Below are 25081 nucleotides of genomic sequence, written 5' to 3'. Positions count from 1 at the left end.
CAAATAAGGTCACATTCACAAGTTTCTAGGGTTAGTGTGTGGGCATATCTTGTTAGGGTCCACAATTCAATCCACTATGCTCTATTTTTTTCATTTGCTTTATTTTCTAGCTTAAAAAAATTTTTTTTTAGTGTTTATTTATTTTTGAGAGAAAGAGAGAGAGAAGTAGACAGATAGACCATGAGTGGGGTAAGGGCAGAGAGAGAGGGAGACACAGAATCCAAAGCAGGCTCCAGGCTCCATGCTGTCAGCACAGAGCCTGACATGGGGCTCGAACCTATGAACCATGAGATCATGATGTGAGCCAAAGTCAGATGCTTAACCAACCGAGCCACCCAGGCACCCCTCTAGTTTTTTTAAATCACCGTTATAAAAATATCCATAGAGTTTTATTTTATTTTTTATTTTTTTAATGTTTGTTTATTTTTGAGAAAGAGAGGGAGACAGAGCACAAGTGGGGGAGGGGCAGAGAGAGAGGGAGACACAGAATCTGAAGCAGGCTCCAGGCTCTGAGCTGTCAGCACAGAGCCCGATGAGGAGCTTGAACCCACAAACTGTGAGATCATGACCTGAACTAGAGATGAACACCTAATCTACTGAGCCACTCAGGAGCCCCATCCATAGAGCTTTTAAATATGTATAGGCATTTTCCCCAATTCTCCCTATGTTACATTTTCTCTTGGAAACCCCATCCTCACCTTCCTTCTGGATGGATGATATCAGGCCAGGATCACAGCTGTTGTTTGGTACTTGCCCTCACTTCTCCCAGGTGCTGTCCCTACTGTCTGGATCCCAAATCATCCTCTTCTGTCTAGAATGGAAAATGTCACTTTGGTAGGAGTGATTGGTAGGAGATATAAAAATCTAGGCTGAAAATCACTTCCCATAGAATTTTGAAGTCATTGCTCTACCTTCTGGCATTCAGCAGCATCCAGGAGTTTGGTGCTATTTGGATTTCTGCTCCTGGTAAGTGACCTCTTTCTCTTCTTCAAGTGCTTCAGAACCTTCCCTTTTCCCTTGAGGTTCTAAGATTTCATGATGAAAATTGCTATTTGTTGACCTGGGGCACTTTCGATCTGGAATTTTCAAATTATTTCTTTGACAATTTCTTCCCCTTTGTTTTTTCTCTCTTTTTTAATTTTTAATTTTTTCCTTGAATTCTGAATACTTGGATATTAGAGCTCCTGGCTTGAACCTCCTGTTATTATTATTATTTTCATCTTCTCTCTTCTCTAGCATATTCCTTTTTTCCATCTATATGGGAGAGTTCTTCAACTTTATTTCTAATGTAGTAAATTTTTCGTTTTGACTAGCCTTAATTTCCAAGAGCTCTTTGTTGTTCTTTGATAATTTGAGAATCTTGTTTCATGAATATAATATCTCGTTTTGATCCTTTTAGGCTATAACTTATAGGAGGTTTTTTTTTCTTGTCAAATTTTCTTCTGCTCTCAACATTATCTGTTTTTTTCTGCATTTCCTTATTTCTATTATCTTGTTTTGTTCTCTGTGTTAAGTGATGCAAGCTTTCTTCAATGTCTGGTAGTCCCTGGCTGTTCATTCTTTTTTTTTTTTCTTTTTTCTTTTTTAAAGTTTATTTATTTTGAGAGAGAGAGACAGAGACAGAGAGAGAATGAGTGGGGAAGGGGCAGGGAGGGACTCTGAAGCAGGCTTAGTGCCCAGTGTGGAGCCAGACACAGGGCTCAATCCTATAACTGGGAGATCATGACCTGAGTGAAATCAAGAGTCTGACACTCAACCAGCTAAGCCACCCAGGTGCCCCTGTTCATTTGTATTTATTTATTTATTTATTTATTTTTAAAGTTTATTTATTTGTTTTGAGAGAGAGTGTGCACACACATGCACCTGTGCGCACAACGTTGGGGAAGGGTGAGGGGCAGAGAGAGAAGGAGAGAGAGGATCCCAGGCAGATTCCTTACTGTCAACACAGAGCCCGTCTTGGGGCTCTCATGAACCATGAGAACATGACCTGAGCCAAAACCAAGAGTTGGGATGCTCAACTGACCGACTGAGCCACCCAGGTGCCCCCATTCATTTTTAATACGGAGGCACTGATCAGCCATTGGAAGGTCTATGTAGTGGAGGTGGCAGTTGTGGTGGGAGGCTTCACTGTGGGGTGATGGTGTGGCACACTGGGCTGTTTCACCCAAGTCTCCCAAATGTGAGTTTCTGTAGGTCTTTCCTCTGGTACAGTTAGTGTCTTCCAGAGAACTCTCCAGTCTCCTGCCTCGGACAAGCCTGGCTGCCACAGTGCTGGGAACAGGGCAGAGGAACAGGGCTGGCGGACTCATGGTCAGGGTGCAGACTTTCATTTAGTCTGGTGTCTTTCACCTGGTGCATCCTTCCCTGCACTCAGGCTCCTATGTCACACCTCATCCTGCATCTCAAGCCACTATGTCATGTCTCTCATTTCGTCTCCATGCTGCCTATAAAAATGGATCTCACTCATCCTCTCCATTTTCTCACTTCTTGACTCCTTGGCCTGCAAGCAGTCAGCACAGGCCCCTTTCCCTCTCCCCATCTCCCATCCTGTCTCTTCCAAAACAGCATCCTTGCACAAGGCTCTGTGGAGACACAGCTACATTACTGTAAAAAGCTAAATAGCACGGCAACTTAATTTAAACAAGGCCCTCTCAAACATTTGTTTGGCTTAAGGCTCCTAAAATGCCATTTTGTTGGATTATATTTTCATTTATGTAAGATGTGTGTCATGCCAAAATGATTTTATTGCCATAGAAGTCAGGCAAATATAGATAAAATACATTTTAGAAAATAAAGTGACATGTGGCACATTTTAATTCTATGTTCTGCATTTAAAAATGAAATTATGCATCTCCAAGCTTAACTTTTTGGTTATCTAGGAAGATGGCTGCTTTGCATGGGTCTGTAGTCTCCTCCAGTCCACTTCACATGCTCTGCTCTGCCTGGGTACCCTGCCATCCGTGGGAGGGGGCTATTGCTCAGTGCACGGCTTGGGCAGGCACAGGTTCATGTGCTGAGTCTGGCGGGTGGGATCCGGGTCTGCCTATGCCCAGCTGTAAGGCCAGCTTGCTGTTAGGAGCTATTAAAAGATCAAGGGTCAGGCATGGCTGACTCTGCCATCTGCTGAAAATGCTGTACTTGAGGTCCCAATGACCTCTTGGTCTTGAAATCCAGAACCTTTGCTCATTACTTATACCTGACCCCCTTGCACCACTGACCACTGTCTCAGTCCACTCAGGTTGCTATAACAAAATACCCTAGACCGGGTGGCTTATAAACAATGGACATTTATTTTTCACAGTTCTGGAGGCTGGAAATCCAAAATCAAGGCACTGGCAGATGTAATGTCTTGCAAGGGCCTGCTCCTAGTTTGTAGAAGGCTGTCCTCTCACTGTGTCCTCATGTGACCAGAGGGCAAGGAAACTTTCTGAGGCCTCCTTTATAAGGGCACTGATCCCATTCAAGAAGACTCCACCCTCATGACCTAATCACATCCCAAAGGCCCACCTCCACATACCATAGCACTGAGGATTAGGCTTCAACATATGAATTTGGAGGGGAGGGTACACAAACCTTCAGCCTACGGCAACCACCTGTGCTGACTGGAATCAGTCTCTTCCCATTTCTTCTTCAACACAATGCTGCCTTGACTCTTTTCTGAGTCTTCTTGTCCTGGACGCAGGCAGGGGACCACGGGTCAGTTGTCAGCGCTGCTTTTCTCTGTGCTGTCTTCTTCAGAGGGATCCTGCCAGCACCACTGCTGCTGTCGTCTGCTTCTTCAGCTTTCTTGGATGGAGCTCCCATGTCACCAACTGCCTTTCCATTTCTCCCTGGATGTCTGAGCATCACCTTGAATTAGAAGCAAAACTGAAGTCTTGCATTTTTTCCTCTTCCCTTTATTTATCTTTTCCTCCTCACCCCCTAGCCAAAACAAAACAAAACAAAACAAAACAAAACAAAACACCTGAAAAAAACTCAATAAGCAAATAATTAGGTTATCTCCCAAATGTCTACACCATTTCCCCATGCCTGGAAAGCTGGAGTGAACTTTTATTTCTCTGTGTAGCTTAAACCTTCCTACCCTTTTCAACCCAACAATTCTCCCCTTAGATCAGCAGAGGCCACTTCTTATGTGGGGCACTTAGATGATTTCCAGATCTGAATTTATCCTTCCAGGAACTTCCTTTTGGTTGATTCTACCCATCTCCTATGGGCAACCAACCCTCCTGTACACTGAAGCCAGATTACTTTTCCTAAAACCATGCTTTGCTTAGGTTACTCTCCAGCTTAAACATTTCCAGCAGCCTTCTATTGCCTATAGGACAGAGTCCAAACCTAGTGGGTTTGTATTAACTGAGTTTCACGGGCTAGCCCCAAATTACTTGTTTGGTTGCATCTCCAACTCTGCACCTTCCTGCACCCTCTTCTCCCAGAAATGTCTCCACTCACTGGGTCATAAATACATATGAATACAGCCCTGTTCCTACATCTAGAATTCTCTCTACATACTCCGTTTGACATAGGTGCTCTCTCTTGGATGAAATAGTAGGAATTGTATACGAAGAATAGGGTCTGAAATCTGGAAGCCTCTGGTGGTCTTGAGCAAGGTTACCTGTTCTGAGCCTTGGTTTTCTCCTTGGCAAAAGTGAGGATAAAAGTGTTTACGACACCGGATTGCATTTTTGATTGTGTGGTGGGACAGGCAGCCACAGCGGTGTGCTCAGGCCCCCCGGGATGTTAACGAGGGCATTGGATGGAGACTCTGGTTCCTCATTAAAAGTTTTAAAAAATATACTAATGAAATATTTCAAATATACAGGAAATAATGTAACAGATTCTCATCTACCCATCCCCCAAATTTAATGGATGATATTTTGCCAGTTTTGTTTCAGAACTCTCTTAAAAATAAAAACGTGTAAAGTGTTACAGGTACAATTTAAGTAGTACTTTGCTCCACTCCCTTTTCTCCCCCCGGCGACCACCATCCTGAGTCTGATATTTGTCCCTCCCGTGTGTTTTTATTTTTCTAACGTATGTAGATACCACCGTTGATGTCTATTATTGTTTAGTGTTTGAAAGTTTTACACACATTTTATCATACCGTATGGACCCACTCACCTGGTAAATATTTAAATAGTGTGGATGATTGAATGATTTCGCGGTTTGCTTTTCCCATATTTTTGAGATTTGTTCACGGTAGGTCATGCCTTGCCATTTCTTTCATTTTAACTCTTACGGTGTCCCAGGAGACCCAGACAAGTAAATGGTTATTAAGTGACAAGTCCTGTGACAAGGATTTTGGGGTGGGGGGACTCCCAGTCCAGCTTGAGTCAGGGATGATTTTCCAGAGCAGATTCCTGCTGAGCTCTGAGTGCTAAAGGAGTACAGGATTTAGCCAGAGGAAGAAGAGAAGGAAGCACATCTTGCAGTTCATGCAAAGACCCAGGAGCCTGCTGTGCTTGGGAAAATGAGAGAGCCCCGAGTGGCACGTGTGAAGAGGAGCCTGCAGAGCACGTGGAGCCAGCTCCTGAAAGCCTGGGCTGTCACGCTTAGGGGCCTGGGCTTTGTCTTGGGGCAGTGGGAAATGTGACATAAGTTTTCCATTTTAGAAAACTGCTCTGGCCATGGTATGGAAAACCAGTGGCTTGGGGTAGGGGTGGAGGACGGAGGCAGGAAACTTATTTGAGAGGCTGTTGCAGTGATCTGGGAAAGCAGTGATGCTCCAGAGCCTCTGGAGACAGGAAAGGGGGCAGGTTAAAGACAGATGAAATGGCAGGGTGGGATGTAGAGATGAGGCAGAGTGGAGCGACGTGGCTGACACGAGGCTGACTGGCTGATGGCTTCGCGCTACTGGGATCTGGGAGGAATCTGGCAGGAATAGATGTGGGGGAGAGGGAGAGGTCAGCATAAGAGTTCAAGTGAGGTCCAAGTGGAGACGACTAGAAGGCAGCGATGTGTGGTGGCCGAGGGCTCCCAGGGGCAGTCAGGCCTGGAGATGAAGCACCGGGATGGGCTGGAGCTTGGGGCATGCCCATTTTGAAGCCAATAGCACCACACTTATACTAAGATGGAATTTAATTCACAGAAGAGGCTTTTTTTTTTTTTCACTTTTCCGTATTAAACAACAACAAATCCTCTCTGATAGAATTCCTAACATACAAAGCAGGTATCCTAAAGATTAATATTCTTTACCAAAGAACATACCCCATAATCTCTTCCGATGACTGTTTCCTGGTCCATTCAGGATACAACAAACACATGAATGTTTTGGCTGCTTCCCTGGAGCTTGCAATCAGCCTGCACTTGGGGTACTGAGGATAAGGCTTGTGGTGTCCCTGGGATGCACAGTGCCCGGCATATAGTAGTTCAGTAAATATTTGTGCAGGAATGCGCACACTAAGGGAAAGATGGTGATGCAGACTGCGACCTCTTCTGGTGCCAGCAGGTGCAGATGGCACATCTGTGCCCCCACTCTGGAACATCTTCCCTAGGGCCCCTTTTTCTTCCTGAGATGAAGACAGTGGCCCAGCTACCATCATGACTCTGTAGCATCATCTTCCCAGCCACGTGTCTTCCTGAGCCTTCCTTGTGGGCTCCTTTCCCCCTGTGGTGGGAGGGCATCTCTGTATAGCTTTGCTGGGAAGGGTTTTCCAAAGCCTGGGAGCAAGGCCTGCCTAGAAGGCCTTGCAGTGCCCCAGGTGGCCTCTGTGTGGAGTCGTGATTCTGGCTGTTTGTTTTCTGGCCTCTGAGGGCCAGGGAGCCTTGTCCCAGGGTAGCTCGCTCAGTCTTTCTTCTCTGCCCACAGAGGTACTAGGAGGAAGCACGACTCCTTTGTGTAGAATGGTCTATGGTATCCTGGCATTGGCATTTTACTTACATGGTGGTCAAGTAGGTGATGCTGTACTGAAAGCTTTCACACCCATCTCATGAGACCCTCACAGATAAGGAGGCTGGGCCGGGTTATTTTCTCCATCTCACAGATGCAAGAACCCAGAGAAGTGAAGTAAGTTCTGAGAAGCCAGGCCTCAGAACTCAGCCCTCCCTGGTCCAGGAGAGTGGAATAGAGTCTTCTTGGAATAACCGATGACCCAGCCTCTATCCCTGGGGGTCTCAACGCTGCCTGCACACTAGAAGTGACAGGGGAGCCCCACCCCAGACCAAGTCACCCAGCACCGATGGGCGGGACCTATTGGGCTGTATTTTCTAACTTTCCAGGTGATTCTACTGTACACCCAGGGTCGAGAACCCCTGTCTGGCCCCCTGCTCATATAGCATCTGCTTTGCTGTCTAACACAAACTCAGTGGAGTAAGAGCCAGACAGTGGTGAGGCCACGTGTCATACTGCTCAGACTGGCAGAATCCTGGAGACAAGACCAAAGAATTCATTGCCCTAAGAGGGGGCTCAGGACAGAGACTAGCTCCTCCTTCCTCTGCCTGTCTCATTTGGCTAGCACTCAGCTAAGGGCCCTATGTGTCACAAAACCTGCTTATTCGTGTGTATGGATGTATGTGGGAAAATTATAATGAGTGCCAACTTTATGTCAGGCACTTTACATATATTATTCTTTAAAAAAATTTTTTCTTAATGTTTGTTTATCTTTGAGAGAGAGAGAGAGAGAGAGAGAGAGGGAGGAGTGTGAGCGGGGGAGGGGCAGAGAGAAGGAGACACAGAATCCGAAGCAGGCTCTAGGCTCTGAGCTGACAGCATAGAGCCCGATGTGGGGCTCGAACTCGCAAACTATGAGATCATGACCTGAGCCAAAGTCAGACACTCAACCGACTGAGCCACCCAGGTGTTCCCATATATCATTCTAATTAAACCTTAAAGCAACCTAGTGATATGGGTGGGATGGTTATTCCCATTTTACAGACAAGAACATTGAAGCCCTGAGATGTTATACAACTTTCCTAAGATTGCATAGTAAGTGGCTTAGCCAAAATTGGAACCCAGAGCTCCTGACTCTAAAGCACTATTCCATGGTGGTCTGGCATGCCCTTGAACAAGGGTGATGGAGCCATTCTCCTCCACCAAATCCTTTACTGCTCACCTTCTCCTTTAGATCAAGGGCATCTGAGAACCTGTTAGTCTCGGCTGGGCCTTCCCATACATGATCAGAGATATTATGGGTCAGCGCTTGAAGGGGAAGCAGGAACGAGACAGAGGACTATGAGGGTAGGTGAGGAGCCAGAACCAGGTACTGAAGTGGCTAAAACGTGGTTCCCGAATCCCTCCGGCACTGTGGGAATAGACAAGGTCAGCTGACCAGGATCCAATTCAGGGCAGGGCATGATGTCAATCAGGATAGGACCTGGTCCTCCCTCCTGGGTTCTCAGGCCCCATTCCTCTTCCTGGAGAATGCAGGGGTGAGGCCTGGCTCCCAGACTGCTCAGCCCTCAGTCCTCCATATTGTTGGTCTCAGGCAGTCTGACCCCAGCAGAGGTGAGAGTTTCTGCACTTTCTTAGGTGACTCCTTGGAAAGTTTTGCTAATTCAGAAAGGAACGGGACCACAGGACCCCTAGTGGGGGCAGCTGACCATCTGCTGGAATTTGTGGCCATGGTAAAAGGTATGAGAAGCAGCCCTCTTTTAGATTTTTCCTATCTTCTTTTCCTTTCTTTTCCTTTCTTTTCCTTTCTCTCCATCCCTTTCTGACTCCTCCCCCCACCCCCCTTCATATCCTGGTTTCCTACTCTGAACTTCTCTCTTTCCCTCTACCGCTATTCATGGCTGGATCCTTTGAATGGGCTACTATACTGGGGTTTCTGGCTCAGCCTGGGGTCCTCATTACTGCCCTAATCCCCCTTTGCAAAACACAGATTTTGCCATGATGGATAAAAGTTAGTTGCTATCCAGTTAAAGACTTGCTCCATTGTAGACTGGTAATGAGCAGGCTTTTGAAGGCTTTTTGCAGACTCAGGCGGTGTTGATGATTTAGGCTTGAAAGGTTTATTCACGCACCAGATCAGAGCCCAACAGGTATGCCAATTAGCACGGCCAACCTTCCAATTGGTTGTGACAAGATGTGTCCTTGGGACCAGAAAGTGGACCTAATTTCTGGAAGCCATATTGTTGTGCTCAGGGAGAGATGAGGCCCAGGAGGTGGGGCTGGGGCTGCATCATCTACTGCCCAGTCCCCTACCCAAACCCTCCGTTGCCTTGTTTGTCATGTTATCTTCGGGACTCTACTGGTGGGAGTGCAGAGAGGTGGTTTCACCGGGGACTCCTGAGAAGTCCAAGGTGTCCAGGGCTGCCCCTACACCAAGAGGCCTGTCACAGCAAAATTGGTGCCCCTGGAGACAGACAGACATCTCAATCCCCTTTTGTCCCCAGCTCCAGAACAGGGCTTTATATCAGCAGGTGCTCAGTATGTTTGCTGAGTGAATGAAGGAAGAATGAATCAGATAGACTGAGGGTACAAGGGAAAGGCTCTGGAATGTGACTGGAGGTGTGGAAAGCCCTGGCCCCTTCATCTCTTATCTGTAGTCACCTAGGAGACGGATACTCCCCAGGCCTCCCTTCTGAGAGGCGCCGACCTTCCTGTTTTGGCAGCAGTTCCCAGGTATTCTGTCTGCACAGGCTGCAGCTGGCAAGAGAAGCCACAATGCCTGTGTGGAGGGCCCAGCCCAGGGTGGGGTCAGGTTGCGAGTTCAGTCAGACAGTCTTGGGAAGGAGGAAGGAAGGAAGGGTTGCAGCTGAGAAGAAACTGGCTTTGAAAGTTTTCCTCCTGGATTTTTTGTTTGCAAGGAGTGGAGATGCTTGGAGAGGCATTAAATGCTCGACAAAAGAGTGTAGATGAATCACTGGTAAAATCAGAGTGCAGATCTTACCTGCAGCAGGTCAGCCTGGATGGTTTTGTCTGGGAATGTCTGTGTGCTGGAAGGATGCCACAGGCTCTGTTAATAACAGCTCTGTATCCCTTAGGAAAAAAAAAAATTTTTTTTTTGAGAAAGCACATGTGCTTCATATTATGCATATCCACTGAGCATGTGTGTCCAGATGGCTGGGACAGGAGTCTCCTGACCCGTTCTTTCCGACTGTGCAGGTTTGAGAGAAAGACCAGGGATCTGGCAATGTTGGCTAGAAATTCCTGTAGGTCAGCTGGAATCCGGCTGGGGATTTGCTGATGTGAAACATGCATGGACAGTCAAACGCACAACAAAGGAGTCAAAGAGCAAAGCCAACTTGACCTTGAACAAAATCTTCCTTTGCTCCTGAACCACACACCAAGGAAGGCAAATTAAGGGAGATGGGAATATGGATTCCTATTTGTTAAAAAATAGACAATTGTTTTTCATTAGGCTTTTCCAGTTATAGCACATAGGATTGTGGTGACCTCATTTTTGACCAATGGCCAATGCATTCAACTGTCTGGTGGAATAATCTATTAATTGGGCACCTGCCAATTGTCTGCAATAGGAACTAGTTTAGATGTATGTTTTAAAAAGTGATAAAGTTGTTATGGGCTCTGCCTAGACATGGGAATGGAAGCCCAAGCAGGTCACCACCAGCACTGCAGTCAGTTTTGGGTGATGGGCTGTGTCTTCAGAAGCCTCACTGTCCTATGAGTGTCTTCTCTTACCCCTACACTAATTATATGGTATTGAAGGGAAAGCTGACATGTGCCTAGATTCCTTGAACTTCAGTATGTTGAATCTGGGTGATGTGCCTGATCCTGTGGGTGAGGAAACTTAGGCACAGAGAGGTTGAGTGACCTTTGCTGGGTCACACAGAGCCACAGTTGCAAGCCAGTTCTCCCAGCGCCCCATCCAGTGCTGTTTGCCCTATACTCCACTGCAGCCCGAGGCCCATGTGTGACTCATGTTTACAGCAAAGTGGTTGCTCACCCCTGTGTGCTGGCTGATGCTAGCTGGTGAAGGAGGCAGCTATGCTGTTTGACAGCCCACCTGCAAGCCAAGTTTGCCATTTTTAGGGAACCATGTCCCAGTCCCAAGTGTGAAAAGGCTTGGACAATTTGTTGCAAAGGCCACCTGCTTCATCCAACCTGCATCTTCGAGCAGCCACTGACTAGAAGATGGTGGTAGTTGTGGAACACCAGGAGGCCATGAGGAGAAGGGCTGACCACAGTGAGTCCCCACACTCATGGATTTCTTCGATGGAAATAACTTCTTCTGTAGAAAGATAGTTGCCATGCATAGTAAGACAGTTGCTTATCTATATAATAGTAATAAAACTGAGCACTTAGTATATGTCAGGCATTGTTTCATGTGTTGTACATGTGTTAATTTATTGACTTCTTACAGTGAGAGGTAGGTACTATGATTATTCCCATTTTACAAGTGGGTAAACTGAGGCTGTGCGTGGTAAGTACCTGCTGGAGGTTGCCTTGTTGGTAGAGGTAGGAATCAAACCCAGATAGTCCACCCAGAGCCCAGGCTCTCAGTCCTTAACTTTTATGCCTCCTAAGACTCTCATGACTCTAGACTTAGGCCTGCAGTCAGAGATGGGGGACCTTCTAGTTCCCGACTTAATTCCATTGGGTCTTCACGCCACTTTTTACGAGGTAATATAATTTTTGCCTGACACTGTGAAAGTGCAAAACGAAGATTCTCAAAGTTTTTACAGAAGGCATACCCACATCTCACAAAATGAGTATATTACTTTATAAATATAAACAGTTATGGTTTTCTCTGTAAAATGAAGTACATCACTTTGCAGAGAAAGAACATGGAAGGGGAGGTCTCTAAACAGGAGGAAAAACATTAATGCTTCCAATATTTGTATTACAATTACTTTCTTAAGTTATTTCATTCTAAAACATATATTGTGTATAGAAGAGTGTCTGAGACATCCATGCTGGTTAAAGAACAGCAGAATGTCATCTAGTGCCCAGGTTAGGAAATAGAAGGTTGCTCCCTCAAGGGCTCCCTGTGCTCTCCGCCAGGGGCTTCTCCTTCCTTCCTCACCAGAGTAATCTGACTTTCAGTTATTCAGGTCCCTGACTTTCCCAGGGTTGTAATACGTGCCAGGTACTAAAATCTGGAGGGGTGTGTTGGCGGACAGAACTGCTGTCTGTTTTTACGTCTGAGGTCCTCATTACCATCCTTAGCCCTTGGCAGTTGGTCGAATAGAACAGTTCTATGGGGTGAGGAGTAGGCTGAAGAGGTGAGGGCAGCAATTTCATGGTCAAGTTCATGGTCAAGATGAACCAAGTACATGAGATTCTGAGATAGGCTCAGGCCAGTGTTCTGATGTCAGGTTAAAAACTAGGTGTGGTGGGCTCCAGAGAGCTTGGTGATGAGAGCCCTCAGCATGTCCTTGGTCCCATTGTTCCAGTCTGGGAGGTCATCCCATATGCATGTGCAGAGTTGTTCACCCAGGATCTCTGTTCACCCTCCTTTATCTCCCCTCTCTGTTGGATCTCCATCAGAAATGTCATTCTGATTTGCTCTCTCATCTTTAAAAAAAAAATTCTTAAATGTTTACTTTGCTTTTGAGACAGAGAGAGAAAGACAGAGTGTGAGTGGGAGAGGGGCAGAGAGAGGGGGAGACACAGAATCCGAAGCAGGCTCCAGGCTCCGAGCTATCAGCACAGAGTCTGATGCGGGACTCGAACTCCCGGGACTGATGCTTAACTGACTAGGCCACCCAGGTGCCCTTGCTGTCTCATCTTGATGGAGGTTATCTTCCAGTAACTTCTTGAGAAAGAGCTCATAAGAGAGAAGTGGTTTGAGACTTTTTGGTCTGAAAATTCTTTTTTCTGTGCTCACACTCGGCCCATAGTTTGGCTGGATGTCAAATTCTAGGTTGCAAACTATTTTCTTTTAAACTTCTGATTGCTTGTCTCCTGGCTTCTAGTATTGCTGGTAAGCAGTCCATTCTGATTCATAATCTTTTACATGTAACTATAAACTAGTAGGAAGTTCTTTTTGTCCCCGGTTTTCTGAAATTTCAAAACAATACACGAACATGAGGTTCTCTTTATATTATGCTGGGCACTGGGTGGGCCGTTTCTGGTCTGGTAATGTATCTTTCAGTTTTGAGAAATCATCTTGAATTATTTCAGTGGTGATATTTTTCTACACTTTCTGTTCTCTCTGGTACTTTTACTATTTGGATATTGGATTTTTTTTATTACCTATTTTTATTTTCACTTTCTGAGGATTCCCTTAACTCAGTCTTGTATGCCTTCAATCAATTTTCTTATTTTGCTAAACTGTTTTTAATAATCAAGACCTTTTTCTTAGTTTTTTGATTGTTACATTTCATTTTATTGTTTTAATGACATCCTTTTTTTTTTTTTTTTTTTTTTTTTTGGTTTGCTTCAAGGATGCAATACTTTCTTGTAGCCCTCAGAGTATTTGTTGATATATTTTTCAGGGTTTTCTTATCTTTGCAAAGTTTCTGTTTCCTTTAAGCTGCCCTTTTCCTTTTGTTTGGGTCTTTATCACCCCTATCAGAGGGACTTATCAGATATCTGGTCATTCTTGGCTTTCTGCTCCAGAGTAAGAGTAGGGAGAAAAGGCCGATTGGAAGTCTGAGCTCATAGCTGGGTCCGGTCAGTTCAGTCTGGGTACACTAGCTATTGGGGACCCTCTCCCAGGATCATCTTTTTAGGTGCTTCATGAAATGTTTCACTTTCTTCAAAGAGGCATCTTTCAGTCTGCCTGAAAGATGAGTCAAGCCACCCTTGTTGTGAGAGCTGAGTTGGGGGAAAGGGTTGGGGACCCCTGCTTCAGTATTCAGTAAACATGGACTCGATTTTTCTCAGCTGGGCCTGGCACTCCAGTCAAAGTCCTTGGTTTGCCGTCTCCAGAGAATGAATACGCTGCAGACTTCTGTTGGCCAGAGAGCACCAGGTGCCTGACTTCCCAGAGAGTCTGCCTTGGACTTCTGGTTTTAATGCACCTCCTCTCCCATGGCCAGATGCCTGGTGCCATCCATCTGAGACTTTGGAGAATTTTGTGGGGTAAATCAGGTTGGTTTTCAGCTTCCCTTTGCTGGTTTGAGACTCCGTTTTCTCAGGTCTGATCTCAGGACCACGGGACCACCCAGCGTGTTTCAGCTTCCAAAATGTTGTTGCCGTTTTCCCCATACTTAGGGATTTAGATACTAAAAACAAAACAAAACAAAACAAAACAACCCTCTTTACTATGTATTAGTGGGATTTGTGGAAGGAACAAAATTAGGTACAGATATTCAGTCTGCCATCTTACCCCAAAGGTCTGGTGTTAATATTTTTAAATGACAAACTGACCATGTTTAAACATTTTTTTAAATTAGAGATTTTTTTCTCTAGAAAAAAGAAATTATCTCTCTTGCTCTGGCAGCCTCTGAGGTCTTGTCCTTAAGACTATAAACACTGTGTGGATTGTACCTCTGATTTGGGGAGCCACTTGTGAAAACCTTAATAATATTTTTAAATTTTTTTTTTCAACATTTATTTATTTTTGGGACAGAGAGAGACAGAGCATGAATGGGGGAGGGGCAGAGAGAGAGGGAGACACAGAATCGGAAACAGGCTCCAGGCTCTGAGCCATCAGCCCAGAGCCCGACGCGGGGCTCGAACTCACGGGCCGCGAGATCGTGACCTGGCTGAAGTCGGACGCTTAACCGACTGCGCCACCCAGGCGCCCCAATAATATTTTTTAAACATAAGGTTTCTGAGTGTTTATGAAGCTGCTTGGGATGATACTGTAGAAGAGATATGAAGAAGGCATTTTCTCTTGGTGGATTGCCACAATGTGATTTGTGACCTAGGGTCACAATAAATACTTGTGACTACTTGTTATCTCCAGTACGTGTGACCTTAGGTGGTGGTACTTCATCATCCCAGTCGGAAACTGTGAATTAGCAACATGGAAACCCTCCCAAGTGACTGTACCTGTACGAGCTTTCCTCCCCCATTTTGGAGAGTTTGCAGCCTATAGGGAAACAAGTTTTAAGTATTGCTCTGAGGAAAATAGGACTCTGTGGTTGAAATATGTGGGAATAGTGACTAAGGAAAAAGCTTCAGTTGTCTAAAGAGGGTTCTATAATGGGCTCACTAGGACTGAAAATAAACAGAGAAATAGTTTACTTAGAAATGAAACCTTAGCTTGGGGCGCCTGGGTGGCTCCGTTGGTTAAGTGTCCAACTTTGGCTCAGGTCATGATCTTGCAGTTTGTGAGTTTGAGCCCCGTATGGGACTCTGTGCTGTCAACCCAGAGCCTAGAGCCTGCTTCAGATTCTGTCTGTCTCTCTCTCTCTCTCTCTCTCTGCCCCTCCTCTGCTTGCTCTCTCTCTCTCTCTCACAAAAATAAGTAAACATTAAAAAAAAAAAAAAAAAGAAATGAAACCTTAGCTTGAAATGGGAAAATGCATTTATTCCTGAAAAGATTTTTCACTGTTCATTTTAAAGTTGTGTCTTGCTGACGCCTTGTCTTTCCCTGACTCCTTTATTGCCACTTTGTCCTTCCTTTGTCCTTTGTCTCTGTCTCTCTCCCACCCAAGCTTTATTTCCCTCTCTGTAATCAATTCCCTGCAATCAGTTAATCAAAAACCTTTTCTGAGCACTGCTATGTGCAGACCCAATGCTAGAAGTTTAGTTTATACACAGGGATAAGGTACAGTCTCTCCCCTAACCAAATAATCACCAGATGTGGGGTACGTGTTGTAAAGGAAAACACACTGGTAGGGGTGGTGGAAGACCTTTACCTTGGAGTGTCAGAGAAGTCTTCAAGGAGAGGGCGACGTTTGAATGGACTGGGGAGGTTACTCGGCAGTTCATCTGGTGGCAAACTGGGCAGGGTGATCCCAAGGAAAGGGAACAGTATATATGAAGACATGGAGATGAAAAATGTATAAAAAATTTGAGAAAGCGCAGGAAGTTAGGTGTGCTGGAGCATAGGACCACGGGGTGGAGGGGGGTAGCTAGAAGGAAATAAAGTTCCTTAGGTTCAATGAAGAGCCATGTTCTGAGGAGACAGAGGGAAGCTCAGGAAACTCAGGGCTGCTGTGTAACCCCTGTGGATCCCAGTGCTCCAGAGATCTGCCTTGGTGAGAACTAGAACATTAGCTGGTCTCTCTGTTGAGATTACAGTGGTAGCTGATACCTGCTGTCCCCTGCTGCCTTCTCTCAGAGTCTCCCTGTACATTCTTGCCAAGACAACACCTGGTTGGATAGGATGTCCTGGGGAATCTCTTGGACGGTGGACTCCTTCAGGACCAGGCTGTGGAGTCACCTTTGGCTCAGACTGCCATCTCTGGTTCAGAGACGTGTCCAGGAAAGCAGGGCCGTAGGTTCCAAGGAAATCTTGGGGCAGAAATAAATATTCATGACTCATATTCTCAAAAGACATAAGTATGACAGGTATCAAGGGTTTCCTGGATTGTCCACTACAGAGTGGCCAGGATTCATCCATGGGCTAAGAGGAGCTAGCCAATTTAAAAACTGGGGTTTAAACAACAGAAGTTAATTTTCTCACAGTTCTAGAGGCTAGAAGTCCAATATTAAGATTCCAGCTGATTTGGTTCCTGATGAAGAATGCCTTCCTGGCTTGTAGACGGTCACCTTTCTGTATCCTCACATGGCCTTCCCTCATTGTGCCTGTGTGTGTGTGTGTGTGTGTGTGTGTGTGTACACATGTGCAGGTTGGAAGAGGATAGGGAGAGAGGAAGAGAGAGAGAGAGGTAGGGAGTTTGGGAAAGAGTGTATGCAGTCACTAGCTCTCTGGTGTCTCTTCTTTTTTTTATTTTTTATTAAAAAAATTTTTTTTTTATGTTTATTTATTTTTGAGACAGAGAGAGACAGAGCATGAATGGGGGAGGGTCAGAGAGAGAGGGAGACACAGAATCGGAAGCAGGCTCCATGCTCTGAGCCACCAGCCCAGAGCCTGACACCGGGCTCGAACTCACGAACCGTGAAGCAGGCTCCAGGCTCTGAGCCACCAGCCCAGAGCCTGACACGGGGCTCGAACTCACGAACCGTGAGATCGTGACCTGAGCTGAAGTCGGATGCTCAACCGACTGAGCCACCCAGGTGCCCCACTGGTGTCTCTTCTGATAAGGACACTAATCCTATCTGCTCAGTGCCCCACCCTTATGACCTTACTAACACCAATTACTTCCTTAGAGGCTCCGTCTCCAAATATAGCCATTCTAGAGCTTCAACATATGGATTTGGGGGGGGGGGGAGGGTGTGGGTTAGGTGGGGATGCAAGCATTCAGTTCATAATAGATAGTATATACTAAATTATAGTGTTAATTTATTTTTATTAAGAATAACATTTAATTTTAAAATATGAAGTATGAAGTTTATTTCCTTATAGCCTTTTTCTATCCCCCTTTTTGTTACATAATTGGGCTCACACCATATATAGTATTTTTTAAAGTTAAAATTAATGTAGCAACATTCAGAAGCCCCAGATGGAATGTGATATAAACATAGGCTTGATGACATGTCTTATCTTGAGGATTTTCTTAGTCCTTCTAGTTAGAAAAGCAAACAGATAAACAAACAAAATAACTAGGAATAACTTTAGAACTCCACAGGAGGTTTAAAGATACAGAAATCCTAAACATGGAGCAAGGTCAGTGGGTTTTTCCTTTGAGTAGGGAAGTGACAGACTCCCAGTGGCTCTTTGAGAGCCCTGCCTGGGGTTAGTGTGGGTGCACAGGGGGAGAGCCTAAAGGCAGGGGACTGGGCCTCAAGCGTCCAACTTACACTGCCAGGAGCCGTGGGGTAGAGAGGAAGACCTGATGCAATGTGGGAAAACAGCTTTGTGATCTCATTCTCTTGTTTCTAAATACCACTTCATTGTTTCCATCCCCTCCCTCCACCCCCCACCCCTCACTCTCTGTACACTCCACCACCACCACCACCATCAGGAACACACACTCCTTAAACACAAGCAAATAAAATTTATTTTAACCACGAGAGCCATGATTGTTTTGTTTCCTGTTAGTCTATGATCCAAAATAATAAGAAAATGCCCCAGATTCTGCCGTAAGTATTTGCTTTACCCCACACCACTGGCTGTGTGAATGCACGCACACATAAAAGCCACGCGGTGACTGCGCGGCTCACCTGGCCACCTGAGATGCTTTGTAGAAAGCACCGGGCCACAGCGCCCGGCACCCGAATCCACGCACTTGACTTCCTCCCCTGAGTGTTGACCTGCCCCATCCACGAATCAGTGACTAATGCTTTCTCCGAACTGAGCTCATTTGTGCGGTTTCACGTGCGTGGTGTTTTGAGTCTCTCTCACACACATCCTCTCCTGGTGGATGGTAGGCTCCCTAATCAGGCACCAGGCGAGAAACCTGGGCGGGGCTGGGGTCCCTGCTTGCCCCCAGGCCCACATTAGTGCTCTAGATGGCTATCTTTCGCATGTGCAAATAAGGTCTGCCTCACAAGTCTGCAGCCCAGAACATAGTCTCTTTCACCCTGAACACTGGATCTAGAGATGTGAAGGGAAAAACTTCCTGGGCTACTCCAAGAATTGATGTTACTTTTCTGAAGAAGTGAAAATACTGCATTATGAAGGTATTTTGTTTTTGTTTTTGTTTTGCAGGAGAAAACCTAATGATGAAGTAGTTCCCAAACTGTTACCCCACTCTTACTACTTCCAAACTTGTTTCTAATAGGCCATCAGATTTTAATGTCGCATGTCTATATCAGTTGGTACGTTAGAAATCTCATACCTGTACCCTTGCCTGACTTTCTTTACTGAATGGCCCAGAAACAATTAATACTTTTGGAAACACTAAGTATATTTCTGCTTGTAAGTAGAGAAAAAAAAATAAAGTGAAATAATTTATTAAGAGACAAAAAGTAGTGGGTCAAACCACTATTCAAGATTTCCTGAATATAAAATCTGAAGAGAGCATAGTGACCAAGGAAGGTCATAGTAGCTAATGTTTATCAGATACTCCCCACGTGCCGGCACTCTACTGGGCATCATCTATCTCAATTTATCCTTACGGTGTCTGTGGGGTCAATGTGCTGTTATTGTCCTTGCCGTAAAGATAAGAAAACTGAGGTTCAGAGAGGTTGTCTTCCTCCTGACCACGCAGCTAGTAAGCCATGAAGCCAGAGTCTGACCCTGAGGGTCCATGTCCTTCTTAACCCTCAAACTCATGCTGCTCCTAGCCATGCTGTTGACTGAATTGTTAAATAAGCAGCACACTTACAGCGTGATGTTTAAAATGCACCTGGGAAGTTGTTCAGTAGTCGAGTGGAATGGGAACCGTGGTTGCAGCGTTTGGCACTGGGAGATCTCTGGCCAGGGTCCCCTCAAACACTGCCTGTGCACTCTGGGCCAGGACCCTACCTCAGTTGCCTCATAAAAGAACTTGATTTTAGATTCATCATTCGTTAGAACTCAGCAGGCTGTGGTCCCTTTCCGAACCAACCCCTCATCTACTGGTATGCATGGTAGGTGTCACGGAAGGACACTGGCAAGAGCAGCAGGCTCCACTAGCGATTGGGGAGGGCCGTGTACCTTCTGTTTCCTCACCTGTAAGACAGGGGGCTTCTTTCACTCCCCAGGTTGCTCCTTCCGGTCATACCCATCTCAGAACTCAACAGAACTTTGTATGATGCTGCCTGCCAGCACGTGAAACATAGCCTAAGTGAAAAAGTACAAGAACACGCTAAAAGACAGAGAGTAGAATCACAACTGGGCCCTTCTTCTATGTCTGCAAAAATAACAAAACAAAGCATCAGAAATAGCAGGGGCGCCTGGGTGGCTCAGTTGGTTGAGCGTCTGACTTCAGTTTAGGTCATGATCTCGCAGTTTGTGAGTTCGAGCCCTGCGTCGGGCTCTGTGCTGACAGCTCGGAGCCTGGAGCCTGCTTTGGATTCTGTGTTTCCTCCTCTGTCTGTCTCTCCCTCCCATGCTCGTGCTCTCTCTGTGTCTGTCAATAATAAATGAAGGTTAAAAAATTTTTTTTAATTTATAAAAAAAAACAAAAGAAATAGCAGAAGTGCTGGTGGAGGCCAAGAGTTTGGCAGGTAGTTGCAGAAAGTGCTGAGGGATGCAGAGCTCAGCAGAGAGTACAGAGGTCACTCTTTCAGGCTGGAAGAGCCCCAAGGACAGGAAGCGCACCTTACCCCGTTTTCTATCCAGCACCTTAGAAAGGACCTGTCACATGGCTGGCTGTCAGTTACGCTTTGCTGAGTGACTGACTGGGAAAGGAACCAGAATAGATCAGGCTCCAATAAGGAGATGGACATAGTTCTAGAGAACACAAATCCGAGCAGCTTGTGGAAGTGTGATACCAGTTGTAGAGAATGAAGCCGATCAAACAGATTGTCAGAGCACAGACTCCAGACAAGTGGAATGGAAGGGTGGAAGGAGCGCCTGCCTGGGGGGCCAGCACACTGCACACTTACTCCATTCGGCCTCCCTCTGTCTTCCTTCCATCCACCCACCAGGCAGTAGCTATGGAAGCTATTGGGTGACAGGAGTCAGGCTCCAGCATACAGTGGAGAATAAAATAGGTATGGTCCCTACCTCATGAACTATGGAGATGATTAGGGAAGGTCATTGTTAATGGCAATAATATGTGCTTTTATGTATTTATTTATTATTACCGTTTTTAATGTTTACTTATTTTTGAGAAAGAGAAAGCACGAGCTGGGGAGGGGCAGAGAGAGAGGGGGACAGAGGATCTGAGGCAGGCTCTGTGCTGTAGCACAGAGCCCGATGTGGGGCTGGAACTCAGGAACCACGAGATCATGACCTGAGCTGAAGTTGGATACTTAACCGACTGAGCCACCCAGGTGCCCCTGTGTTTTTATGATTAGTGCTACCAGAACCCAGGCTTCTTACAAGCTATGTGGCGGCAGGCGAGTCACTGAAACCCTCTGAGTTTGCTCATCTGAAAAATGGAAATAAATGCCTCCCTGGAAGCGCATTTCTTAAGAATTAGAAATAATATTATATGTCAATAGTGGCTGTGGTTTTCTTTGAGTTTATGTATGTGTTTATATGGGGGAGGGTTCTCTCCCCACCCACCTCCCTGCTGCTTTCAAGAAAATGAGCACTTCCTGAATATTATGGAGAACAATATTTTGGTTTTATTGTTTTGATGATGATTTATTCTGTTAAATTTTTTCCTGCTCCTCACAAGCTGACAGAAAATGCTAGATATCTTAAGGTACAATACCTTAAAATCCTGATTGCCAAAAATCATTAGAAACATTCAAAAGTAAATAAAATAGTAAATTCAAGCAGGAAATTGATAATTGTTGTTCCATTGAGGACCATTTAAAAAAATTTTTTTTTCAACGTTTTTTATTTATTTTTGGGACAGAGAGAGACAGAGCATGAACGGGGGAGAGGCAGAGAGAGAGGGAGACACAGAATCGGAAACAGGCTCCAGGCTCCGAGCCATCAGCCCAGAGCCTGACGCGGGGCTCGAGATAGTGACCTGGCTGAAGTCCGACGCTCAACCGACTGCGCCACCCAGGCGCCCCGAGGACCATTTTAAATTAAACATGCCAGATGTGATCATTATAAGAATAGTTCTCTGGGGATACCTGGGTGGCTCAGTCTGTTAAACGTCCAACTTCGGCTCAGGTCATGATCTTGTAGTTCTTAGGTTCGAGCCCCACGCACGGCTCTGTGCTGACAGCTCAGAGCCTAGAGCCTGCCTCAGATTCTGTGTCTCCCTCTCTCTGCCCCGCCCCTCCCGCCCCCTTCATGCTCTGTCTCTTTCTTTCTTAAAAAAAAAATAAACATTAAAAAAAAAAAAGGGAATAGTTCTCTGTATGGTGCAGTCTTAAGTTCCTAAAGTCATAAAGAAACTTCAGTTATGGTCTAAAATAAACTATAGCAACCAAACAAACCCTATCTATTTTTCCATTTTTTTCTCCAAGTTCTATTTGAAGTCAGAGGAAAATCACTTTTTGCTTTCTTGCACTGCAGTAACTCGAGTGGAAGCCATTTTTCAGACCCTTAAATGTGCTCACAGAATGTTGGGAAGGAGGCACGAAAGACTGGGTTCCAGTCCTGGCCCTGTCGCTCCCTTGCTCTGTGAACTCTGTCTGCGCTTCAGTTTCCTCATCTGGAAAAAAGGGAATAATGATACCTGCCTCACAGCTTGCTTCAGGGTTAAATGAGGTGATAAACCTTATTTTCTCAATTTTAAAACACCATCAAGTTTGAGACACACTAAATTTTCAGGTGGAAAAAACCATCACCTTAAGTCTACATGTTGATTGTAAGACATCCAAGTTTCAGGAAATCAAAATGAAAAAAAAAATCAGAGTCAAATTGAGGAAATACAGTAAAAAGGAGTACTTTTTACCATTAGGGGGATTGGCCATTAGGGGGATTCTAGACAAGGGTGGGGCTGTCTCACTGCCACGATGTCCTGTCCGAGGGTGGAGGAGCTGCAGCATGTTGTGCGGGGACCTCCCTGTCCAGCAGTCTGAAACGGGGCCGTCTTTGCAGCATTTCTCTGGATGCCTCCTCCCAACCCCCAATCACATGCCAAGCCTGGTGTGGATCAGTTTGGACATATGATGGTTTCCTTCCTATGTGGAAGTTCCACCTTGTAAAGATCAGAAAATGCTTCGGCATTGTCTTCTGGACCAAAGAGGATACTCTCTCCCTGTATGAGTTTCTTTGACACGAACCTAGTGCCTCCCAGCCATTTTCATGTCACTGCACAGCCAGAAAATGGTAATATTTGTATAGTACTCCAGGGTAAGGAGGGACAGTCAGGCCAAGAGGCCAAAATCTTCACAATCTGGAACCCATTCCGGGCATTTAGCGTGGCCCACTTCCTGTAGTTGGTTTCCCCCCTGAAAAAGAAGGTGGAGGGGGAGGAGGAAAAGAAAAAGAGACAAGAAGGAAACCCTGGTAATGTTCACTGTTCTTTGCTGGAGAATTTTGAGGGCATTTTAGTGTTTCAAAGCATTTTTGCAATAATTGTCTTGTATAATGGTCTTGTATCTTGATCAACATACCCTTGGGCCTATGGATACCATAAACAAGAAAGTTTCCATACCTGTATGTGTGTCAGAACAACTAGGGAATCTTGTTCCTGGTATAAATGTATATTTCCTAGTAGCCCGAGGCCTGAGAATCTGAATTGTAAGAAGTATACTCCAGGTGATTCTTCATGTGCCCACAGATCTAGGAACCACTGCCCTAAGGCCCTTGGAGAGTTTCACCTGGCACTATACTTTTTATGTCCTGCCTTATTCATATCCTTTCTTACCCTGTAAAGGTAGCCTTTCTGATGCAGTGGTCAAAACCTAGTCACATAGTAAGTTCCCTTGCATATGTGCTTAGTCCTGCCCCTGGTATATGAGGACACTACATACAATGAGCAGGGAATCTGCTTATCTGCTGGCCCAGAAACCCATCCTCCCAGGCTTGCAATTTTTAAAGAACAGTGTGTCAGTTTGGTTTGGGGACTGCTTGCATCAGAATCACCTAGGAGCTCATTAGAAAAACACTCTGAATCAGACTATCAAATTTTGAACTAATAATCTGCATTTTAAATCAGCACAAGGGTAATTTTTTCTTTAACGTTTATTTATTTTTGAGACAGAGAGAGACAGAGCATGAATGGGGGAGGGTCAGAGAGAGAGGGAGACACAGAATCCAAAACAGGCTCCAGGCTCTGAGCCGTCAGCACAGAGCCTGACACGGGGCTTGAACTCACAGACCGCGAGATCATGACCTGAGTCGAAGTCGGACGCCTAACTCACTGAGCCACCCAGGCGCCCCAGCACAAGGGTAATTTTTAATGCATGTTCAGATTTGGGACCTACTGCCTGTGGGTAATTTAATAATCCCATTGATCTCTAAAAGGTTAATTTCCAGGTAAATAAAGAGATTGTGACCTCCATCAAAGGCAGACCTTTTAACCATCCAAACACACAGCTAGCCCCTTCAAGTAACCAGCCTTGCTTCTAGTACCATTATTGGGGTGGTAACCAGGGAAGGATGTTAAGGTCCAAGGAGCCAATGGTGTTCCTAAAAGCTTGGTATGATGGCTCGTATACGCATAAGATTCAACACATCCTGCCCTTGTTTGAGTTTAATCTGGCAGTTGGGATGTTTTCTCTCTGGCTGTTACGGGTCTCCCAATCAAAGTGGACCTTTCAGAGGAAGCAGTTGTAACTTAGGGTCCGCAAGCCCCTGAAATTGCATGCAAAATCTTATATAAAAAAAAATATTTTTCTAGGAGAGGGTCCAGAACTAGTGCCAGATTCTTAAAGGCATGGTTAGCCCAGAAAGGGGAAAGATTAAGGATTCAAACAGAGGAATTTTTAACGGTTAGAACTGGGGAGAATTGTAAACAAAGGCTCATGTCCTGGTAAGGATTTCTGAACTTGAGCACTCCGAGCCAACAACAAACCGTGACCTTCAGCATTTCTCAAAACTTACCTAGTTTGTCTCCTCTTTCCTTCCTGCCTCACTCCTTCTTTTAGGCTTGTATCTCTCTGGTTTTCTTCCCCAGTGTTCTTTTTTCTTTCTTGAACTCTCTGCCCTGTCTGGATCTTGTGCCATCCCTCCTCCTGTCCATTCCTTCTCTCCTCCTCTCCCTTGCTGCCCTAATTAGGAAGAGAGCATAATGCTCTTTTGTTTGTTCTACCTATAGAATAACATTTCATGTTGGTGGTTCTTGGTTTTAAAACTAGATGAATTGAATACTTTAGATTTCTTTGGAAGGGGGAGAAAATTATACCTTAGGTACCCGAATTCCTGGCTTTTTGGATCCGGCCTTTGATATATTGAAGGTTTTCTGTGGGCAGAAGTACTTACTCATCCTTGGCTGGAGGAGGGCAGGAGCAGACATGCCGCAGGCCTTCCTCTTGTTCTGAGTTGAAGAGTGATTGACCAGAATCCTGGGTACTCCCGCCCAGCTCCCACTAGTGATTATTTTCATTTGTTGGCTTTGACTGTGGAAGGCAGAGAAGCAACCTTTAGACTGAGGAGGCCATGGGAACACAGTCAAGGCTGCAGAAGGAAATGAGAGCTAACACTGTCCAGCTCTATCCTTGTGTCTGCTCTGGCTCTGTGAGCAGGAGGGGGTTTGGCCTGCTGGGCTCCCTGGCCAGTTCTGGGGATAAATGCCTGAAGCATGAAATCACTGGCTTGGGAGGGCTCTTTCACAC

At 45.5% G+C, this 25081-nt stretch overlaps 1 protein-coding gene and 1 long non-coding RNA gene across 3 annotated transcripts in view; one reads left to right on the top strand and one right to left on the bottom strand.

Annotated features, from left to right (window-relative positions):
• Nucleotides 1-25081, top strand: part of SLC12A8 (solute carrier family 12 member 8) — a 117484-nt gene that overhangs the window by 22234 nt on the left and 70169 nt on the right. The window lies entirely within an intron of this gene.
• LOC122491537 lies at nt 11724-24984 on the bottom strand. 2 transcript variants are annotated; one of them, XR_006299381.1, is made up of 4 exons: nt 24729-24984; nt 19458-19568; nt 15655-15738; nt 12568-14070 (listed from the first exon to the last, which is right to left on the bottom strand). It is a non-coding gene; the product is annotated as an uncharacterized LOC122491537 (long non-coding RNA). The 2 variants fall into 2 exon arrangements; XR_006299382.1 differs by lacking the exon at nt 15655-15738 and having other exon boundaries at nt 11724-14070.

This window comes from Prionailurus bengalensis, chromosome C2 (genome assembly GCF_016509475.1).
Source record: "Prionailurus bengalensis isolate Pbe53 chromosome C2, Fcat_Pben_1.1_paternal_pri, whole genome shotgun sequence".
Lineage (NCBI taxonomy): Eukaryota > Metazoa > Chordata > Mammalia > Carnivora > Felidae > Prionailurus > Prionailurus bengalensis.
Note: the sequence above shows the minus strand (reverse complement) of the source record. Positions and strands in the feature narration are given on the sequence as shown.